The sequence below is a fragment of the Lepisosteus platostomus genome, unplaced genomic scaffold, assembly GCF_059453375.1.
Source record: "Lepisosteus platostomus isolate fLepPlt1 unplaced genomic scaffold, fLepPlt1.hap1 Scaffold_73_H1, whole genome shotgun sequence".
In the NCBI taxonomy this organism is placed as follows: domain Eukaryota; kingdom Metazoa; phylum Chordata; class Actinopteri; order Semionotiformes; family Lepisosteidae; genus Lepisosteus; species Lepisosteus platostomus.
The window spans coordinates 352,745-360,571 of NW_028291685.1; the positions used below are offsets into that span (position 1 = coordinate 352,745).

A 7,827-nucleotide genomic window follows, 5' to 3' on the forward strand; every position below is an offset into this window, starting at 1 on the left:
GGACTCGTATGCCGTGAGGGGAATGCGATACTGCCTGACATAGGTTGGGCGGGCGCCAGGGGCCGTTGGAATGCGCACTGTGTTCAAATCCGTCACCCCGCAGTCATAGGCGTCCCGTGCAAACACTTCCCGGAAATCCTGGAAATTCTGACGCAGCTGCTGACGCTGGCTTTCCGTTTCCAGGGCATCTGCCTTGCCAACCTGTTCCTGTACCTGCTCTAGGAACCCCGCTTTTGACGGCATGGCGGTATCCCGGGTCGTACTCTCGGCTGAGTGGTCCATCGGAACACCTGCGTGTACTGTGTACACAACCATCTCATCCTTATCGCTAAGGTCCACCCTGCACACCTCCTGGTTGCAGAATCCCTCTATTGGCATAATTGCAATCATCCGCCGGGGGTAGGTGTAGTACACCTGCTCGGTTCCCCCCTCCCTGGCCAAGGGACCAGGGAGCTGCCCCAGTACTGGGATGGCTAGTTCGAAATCATAGAAACCATTGTCAATTACCAGTCCCATGTCAGTGCGAGCAGGGATTTTGACATCTTGTTTTGCTATGTTCTGCACCAACAGGCAGGTGGCTCGGCCATTCCGTTCCAGTCTGGGGGTACAACAGACTGCTAGGTTCAGTCTGATAAACTGAGCTGATGGTTGGAAGAAAACCATCTCAGCGTCCATTCTCTGTCCCTTCTTTAGGACAAGGCGTACTGGAAACCCTGCTGTTGACACAGGAACGATCAGGTCCGATTCGTTTACTACCTGGCAGGCCTGAGGAATCGTCTGACCTGACCGAATGTTCTCGGGGTCACCGCTTAGAGAGTGGGCATCTGGGTCCACCCGTGTCCACAGCACACTGTTTACTGTGTCCAGCTGGGCGCCCAGTCGAACCAATAGGTACTTCCAATAGGAAGTAGTGAGCAAACTTCCTTTTTCCGATGGAGATGGAAGCTACACAGCTTCCTTTGCTCCAAATGGACCTATGAGATGGGGGTGCCCACCACAGAACCTGTGACTGCGTCACCAGGGTCACCTGACAGCTTCGCGACAGGTCCTCGAACAGACCTTCACTGATTATGGACTTCTCAGAGCTGAGGCTAAGAATTACATCATCAACCTGCACTTCTGCCACCTGGACCCCCTCCCACCACCATGGGGTGGTAGTCCTGGACCCCCTGAGGTACCAGGGTGCACAGAAAGGACTCCCATTCATTACCGGACAGGGAGATCCACTCTTCTTCAGGGATGAAAAGGGGGTGTGCTTTACCTGGCGGGTCAAGCAGCTGCTTGGAGCACTGCTCCTGTAGTTGGGAGACCGTGGGAGTGCTGGCCTGGGCAGGACTTCCCTGTAGTTTTTGCCTTTCCTCTCATAAGACTTATGAGACTGTCAAAAATTGCTTTCGCCGATTGTATTGCAAACCGGCGGAAGCGGGGTATTGGGAAAAGTTTTCAACTAGCAATAATCGCGCCTCGGCTAAACCTCACAGGCTACGATACTGCCACTGCGCAAAGCTGACGGTTGCCAGGCAACCGCGGGGATCCTATGGAAATCGTTATCGATCGTCTCATGGCATGTCGTTGCGGTAACGCTTCATATTTGTCGTCTTCTTCTTCTTCTAGCTTGAGGTTTTGAAGAATTTCATGACAGACAAGGGCTCCGTTGGGAACAAAGGGCGTTGTGAGAAAACCGTTGCTTATTTTCAGCAGCAGAAATACAACCCTTTAAATACAAGATGACAGAACAATGACGAAGGGCGTGCCGGGAGGAACTCATGCACTACAGAGGAAAGGGGGCGGGCACGTACAGTTCACATTCAAGCCACAAGTACTCTTCTCGGATGTTACACAAACAAATCCTAACGTCTTGAAAGCATTGCAGCATGTTTGTGTCCCACTTCCCGTGGCTGCAGGACGACTGACACGAACGGACAAACACAATCTGTGGCGTTTAGCGTGACATAGTCTTGCAGGCATCGTGCTGTCTCACTGCAATACTATACCGCTGGAGGAAACAGTCCATCTGGCCATGAAACTCATTTGAACGTCTAGCTACAGCAACTAACAATATCATGATTTATTCAGGATGTGTGGAATCAGCACGTCCCGGAGACAGCTTCCGAAATCGTGAGCATTCTCTGGTGGTGTCCTGCAGGGCGCCTGTGGGCGTGCGTTGGTGGTATAGTGGTGAGCATAGCTGCCTTCCAAGCAGTTGACCCGGGTTCGATTCCCGGCCAACGCAGTGGCGATTGGTTCCAAATGCTGTCATGAGCCTTGGATTGTGACTAGCAAAGCGAAGCCTTTTGAAAGAGCAAAACGGAACTGAAGGAGAATCTTACAGGGGATTCTGAGCGGTGTCTGCATACACGCAGTCCGATACGGGTGCTGAAAGCTTGAGCTACTCTCAATGTCATGCTGCCTTTCCCCGGAGTAAATCTGTTACATTGAAAGAATGCTTCTGGCAGGTTCAAAAAGGGACCCTTGTTAATAGGAGAAATCAATGATTTCGAATGAATTCTGTATGCGTTAAAAGACAGCTATACACAGAAAACATGCCGGACACTGCTCATGATGCCTCAGTGCGTTTTTCCAAGCCATCTGACAAAGCCCGCCCACTGAAAACTGCAGCACATCGTGTAAAGACGTTCAACTTTGTAACTACTGCACGCACAGGAAGCAGAATAAATTCCTCTTTTCAAACTGTCAAAGGTTTGCTTTGCGAACGCTGCAGGACATCGCACAATCTCTTTTGAACGGGGACAAACCATTTCTTATGGGGCGCAGTAAGTACAGACGTTTAAAAAGCTCCACTCATGCCGACGATGCAGCATGAAGAAGCGCAACCTAACGTTTGACAGACAAAAGCCGGGCGCCGCTACGAACAATATGAAATCAAACTGACAGCACACGGCGTTTCGCGCTGACTCAAAAGTGATCTCGACAGACGCTGTTCTCTGCATAACGCTGAAAGAGCTAAAGAGCGTTTCTGTTGAGACGTAACAAGCTCGTTTCTTTCTACCATGATGTCACCATGACCAAATCTGTCTTTAAACACCTTGCTCAGTCTCTGACGAGACTGTCAAAAATTGCTTTCGCCGATTGTATTGCAAACCGGCGGAAGCGGGGTATTGGGAAAAGTTTTCAACTAGCAATAATCGCGCCTCGGCTAAACCTCACAGGCTACGATACTGCCACTGCGCAAAGCTGACGGTTGCCAGGCAACCGCGGGGATCCTATGGAAATCGTTATCGATCGTCTCATGGCATGTCGTTGCGGTAACGCTTCATATTTGTCGTCTTCTTCTTCTAGCTTGAGGTTTTGAAGAATTTCATGACAGACAAGGGCTCCGTTGGGAACAAAGGGCGTTGTGAGAAAACCGTTGCTTATTTTCAGCAGCAGAAATACAAGCCTTTAAATACAAGATGACAGAACAATGACGAAGGGCGTGCCGGGAGGAACTCATGCACTACAGAGGAAAGGGGGCGGGCACGTACAGTTCACATTCAAGCCACAAGTACTCTTCTCGGATGTTACACAAACAAATCCTAACGTCTTGAAAGCATTGCAGCATGTTTGTGTCCCACTTCCCGTGGCTGCAGGACGACTGACACGAACGGACAAACACAATCTGTGGCGTTTAGCGTGACATAGTCTTGCAGGCATCGTGCTGTCTCACTGCAATACTATACCGCTGGAGGAAACAGTCCATCTGGCCATGAAACTCATTTGAACGTCTAGCTACAGCAACTAACAATATCATGATTTATTCAGGATGTGTGGAATCAGCACGTCCCGGAGACAGCTTCCGAAATCGTGAGCATTCTCTGGTGGTGTCCTGCAGGGCGCCTGTGGGCGTGCGTTGGTGGTATAGTGGTGAGCATAGCTGCCTTCCAAGCAGTTGACCCGGGTTCGATTCCCGGCCAACGCAGTGGCGATTGGTTCCAAATGCTGTCATGAGCCTTGGATTGTGACTAGCAAAGCGAAGCCTTTTGAAAGAGCAAAACGGAATTGAAGGAGAATCTTACAGGGGATTCTGAGCGGTGTCTGCATACACGCAGTCCGATACGGGTGCTGAAAGCTTGAGCTACTCTCAATGTCATGCTGCCTTTCCCCGGAGTAAATCTGTTACATTGAAAGAATGCTTCTGGCAGGTTCAAAAAGGGACCCTTGTTAATAGGAGAAATCAATGAATTCTGTATGCGTTAAAAGACAGCTATACACAGAAAACATGCCGGACACTGCTCATGATGCCTCAGTGCGTTTTTCCAAGCCATCTGACAAAGCCCGCCCACTGAAAACTGCAGCACATCGTGTAAAGACGTTCAACTTTGTAACTACTGCACGCACAGGAAGCAGAATAAATTCCTCTTTTCAAACTGTCAAAGGTTTGCTTTGCGAACGCTGCAGGACATCGCACAATCTCTTTTGAACGGGGACAAACCATTTCTTATGGGGCGCAGTAAGTACAGACGTTTAAAAAGCTCCACTCATGCCGACGATGCAGCATGAAGAAGCGCAACCTAACGTTTGACAGACAAAAGCCGGGCGCCGCTACGAACAATATGAAATCAAACTGACAGCACACGGCGTTTCGCGCTGACTCAAAAGTGATCTCGACAGACGCTGTTCTCTGCATAACGCTGAAAGAGCTAAAGAGCGTTTCTGTTGAGACGTAACAAGCTCGTTTCTTTCTACCATGATGTCACCATGACCAAATCTGTCTTTAAACACCTTGCTCAGTCTCTGACGAGACTGTCAAAAATTGCTTTCGCCGATTGTATTGCAAACCGGCGGAAGCGGGGTATTGGGAAAAGTTTTCAACTAGCAATAATCGCGCCTCGGCTAAACCTCACAGGCTACGATACTGCCACTGCGCAAAGCTGACGGTTGCCAGGCAACCGCGGGGATCCTATGGAAATCGTTATCGATCGTCTCATGGCATGTCGTTGCGGTAACGCTTCATATTTGTCGTCTTCTTCTTCTAGCTTGAGGTTTTGAAGAATTTCATGACAGACAAGGGCTCCGTTGGGAACAAAGGGCGTTGTGAGAAAACCGTTGCTTATTTTCAGCAGCAGAAATACAAGCCTTTAAATACAAGATGACAGAACAATGACGAAGGGCGTGCCGGGAGGAACTCATGCACTACAGAGGAAAGGGGGCGGGCACGTACAGTTCACATTCAAGCCACAAGTACTCTTCTCGGATGTTACACAAACAAATCCTAACGTCTTGAAAGCATTGCAGCATGTTTGTGTCCCACTTCCCGTGGCTGCAGGACGACTGACACGAACGGACAAACACAATCTGTGGCGTTTAGCGTGACATAGTCTTGCAGGCATCGTGCTGTCTCACTGTAATACTATACCGCTGGAGGAAACAGTCCATCTGTTTCCTCCAGGAAACAGTCCATCTGTTTCAGGAAGCAGAATAAATTCCTCTTTTCAAACTGTCAAAGGTTTGCTTTGCGAACGCTGCAGGACATCGCACAATCTCTTTTGAACGGGGACAAACCATTTCTTATGGGGCGCAGTAAGTACAGACGTTTAAAAAGCTCCACTCATGCCGACGATGCAGCATGAAGAAGCGCAACCTAACGTTTGACAGACAAAAGCCGGGCGCCGCTACGAACAATATGAAATCAAACTGACAGCACACGGCGTTTCGCGCTGACTCAAAAGTGATCTCGACAGACGCTGTTCTCTGCATAACGCTGAAAGAGCTAAAGAGCGTTTCTGTTGAGACGTAACAAGCTCGTTTCTTTCTACCATGATGTCACCATGACCAAATCTGTCTTTAAACACCTTGCTCAGTCTCTGACGAGACTGTCAAAAATTGCTTTCGCCGATTGTATTGCAAACCGGCGGAAGCGGGGTATTGGGAAAAGTTTTCAACTAGCAATAATCGCGCCTCGGCTAAACCTCACAGGCTACGATACTGCCACTGCGCAAAGCTGACGGTTGCCAGGCAACCGCGGGGATCCTATGGAAATCGTTATCGATCGTCTCATGGCATGTCGTTGCGGTAACGCTTCATATTTGTCGTCTTCTTCTTCTAGCTTGAGGTTTTGAAGAATTTCATGACAGACAAGGGCTCCGTTGGGAACAAAGGGCGTTGTGAGAAAACCGTTGCTTATTTTCAGCAGCAGAAATACAAGCCTTTAAATACAAGATGACAGAACAATGACGAAGGGCGTGCCGGGAGGAACTCATGCACTACAGAGGAAAGGGGGCGGGCACGTACAGTTCACATTCAAGCCACAAGTACTCTTCTCGGATGTTACACAAACAAATCCTAACGTCTTGAAAGCATTGCAGCATGTTTGTGTCCCACTTCCCGTGGCTGCAGGACGACTGACACGAACGGACAAACACAATCTGTGGCGTTTAGCGTGACATAGTCTTGCAGGCATCGTGCTGTCTCACTGCAATACTATACCGCTGGAGGAAACAGTCCATCTGGCCATGAAACTCATTTGAACGTCTAGCTACAGCAACTAACAATATCATGATTTATTCAGGATGTGTGGAATCAGCACGTCCCGGAGACAGCTTCCGAAATCGTGAGCATTCTCTGGTGGTGTCCTGCAGGGCGCCTGTGGGCGTGCGTTGGTGGTATAGTGGTGAGCATAGCTGCCTTCCAAGCAGTTGACCCGGGTTCGATTCCCGGCCAACGCAGTGGCGATTGGTTCCAAATGCTGTCATGAGGATTGTGACTAGCAAAGCGAAGCCTTTTGAAAGAGCAAAACGGAATTGAAGGAGAATCTTACAGGGGATTCTGAGCGGTGTTGGCATACACGCAGTCCGATACGGGTGCTGAAAGCTTGAGCTACTCTCAATGTCATGCTGCCTTTCCCCGGAGTAAATCTGTTACATTGAAAGAATGCTTCTGGCAGGTTCAAAAAGGGACCCTTGTTAATAGGAGAAATCAATGATTTCGAATGAATTCTGTATGCGTTAAAAGACAGCTATACACAGAAAACATGCCGGACACTGCTCATGATGTCTCAGTGCGTTTTTCCAAGCCATCTGACAAAGCCCGCCCACTGAAAACTGCAGCACATCGTGTAAAGACGTTCAACTTTGTAACTACTGCACGCACAGGAAGCAGAATAAATTCCTCTTTTCAAACTGTCAAAGGTTTGCTTTGCGAACGCTGCAGGACATCGCACAATCTCTTTTGAACGGGGACAAACCATTTCTTATGGGGCGCAGTAAGTACAGACGTTTAAAAAGCTCCACTCATGCCGACGATGCAGCATGAAGAAGCGCAACCTAACGTTTGACAGACAAAAGCCGGGCGCCGCTACGAACAATATGAAATCAAACTGACAGCACACGGCGTTTCGCGCTGACTCAAAAGTGATCTCGACAGACGCTGTTCTCTGCATAACGCTGAAAGAGCTAAAGAGCGTTTCTGTTGAGACGTAACAAGCTCGTTTCTTTCTACCATGATGTCACCATGACCAAATCTGTCTTTAAACACCTTGCTCAGTCTCTGACGAGACTGTCAAAAATTGCTTTCGCCGATTGTATTGCAAACCGGCGGAAGCGGGGTATTGGGAAAAGTTTTCAACTAGCAATAATCGCGCCTCGGCTAAACCTCACAGGCTACGATACTGCCACTGCGCAAAGCTGACGGTTGCCAGGCAACCGCGGGGATCCTATGGAAATCGTTATCGATCGTCTCATGGCATGTCGTTGCGGTAACGCTTCATATTTGTCGTCTTCTTCTTCTAGCTTGAGGTTTTGAAGAATTTCATGACAGACAAGGGCTCCGTTGGGAACAAAGGGCGTTGTGAGAAAACCGTTGCTTATTTTCAGCAGCAGAAATACAAGC

At 49.0% G+C, this 7,827-nt stretch overlaps 7 non-coding genes and 1 pseudogene across 7 annotated transcripts; 3 read left to right on the top strand and 5 right to left on the bottom strand.

Annotated features, from left to right (window-relative positions):
- Positions 1 to 1,359: 1,359 nt before the first annotated feature.
- Positions 1,360 to 1,508, bottom strand: LOC148631871 (U4 spliceosomal RNA; annotated as a pseudogene).
- A 653-nt stretch (positions 1,509 to 2,161) lies between these two features.
- On the top strand, positions 2,162 to 2,233 carry trnag-ucc (transfer RNA glycine (anticodon UCC)). The gene has a single exon. It is a non-coding gene; the product is annotated as a tRNA-Gly (tRNA).
- An 822-nt stretch (positions 2,234 to 3,055) lies between these two features.
- Positions 3,056 to 3,197, bottom strand: LOC148631873 (U4 spliceosomal RNA). The gene has a single exon (XR_015934562.1). It is a non-coding gene; the product is annotated as a U4 spliceosomal RNA (small nuclear RNA).
- A 650-nt stretch (positions 3,198 to 3,847) lies between these two features.
- trnag-ucc (transfer RNA glycine (anticodon UCC)) lies at positions 3,848 to 3,919 on the top strand. Its single transcript has one exon. It is a non-coding gene; the product is annotated as a tRNA-Gly (tRNA).
- An 812-nt stretch (positions 3,920 to 4,731) lies between these two features.
- Positions 4,732 to 4,873, bottom strand: LOC148631875 (U4 spliceosomal RNA). Its single transcript, XR_015934563.1, has one exon. It is a non-coding gene; the product is annotated as a U4 spliceosomal RNA (small nuclear RNA).
- Positions 4,874 to 5,801: 928 nt separating this feature from the next.
- Positions 5,802 to 5,943, bottom strand: LOC148631876 (U4 spliceosomal RNA). The gene has a single exon (XR_015934564.1). It is a non-coding gene; the product is annotated as a U4 spliceosomal RNA (small nuclear RNA).
- A 650-nt stretch (positions 5,944 to 6,593) lies between these two features.
- trnag-ucc (transfer RNA glycine (anticodon UCC)) lies at positions 6,594 to 6,665 on the top strand. Its single transcript has one exon. It is a non-coding gene; the product is annotated as a tRNA-Gly (tRNA).
- An 817-nt stretch (positions 6,666 to 7,482) lies between these two features.
- On the bottom strand, positions 7,483 to 7,624 carry LOC148631878 (U4 spliceosomal RNA). The gene has a single exon (XR_015934566.1). It is a non-coding gene; the product is annotated as a U4 spliceosomal RNA (small nuclear RNA).
- Positions 7,625 to 7,827: the final 203 nt, after the last annotated feature.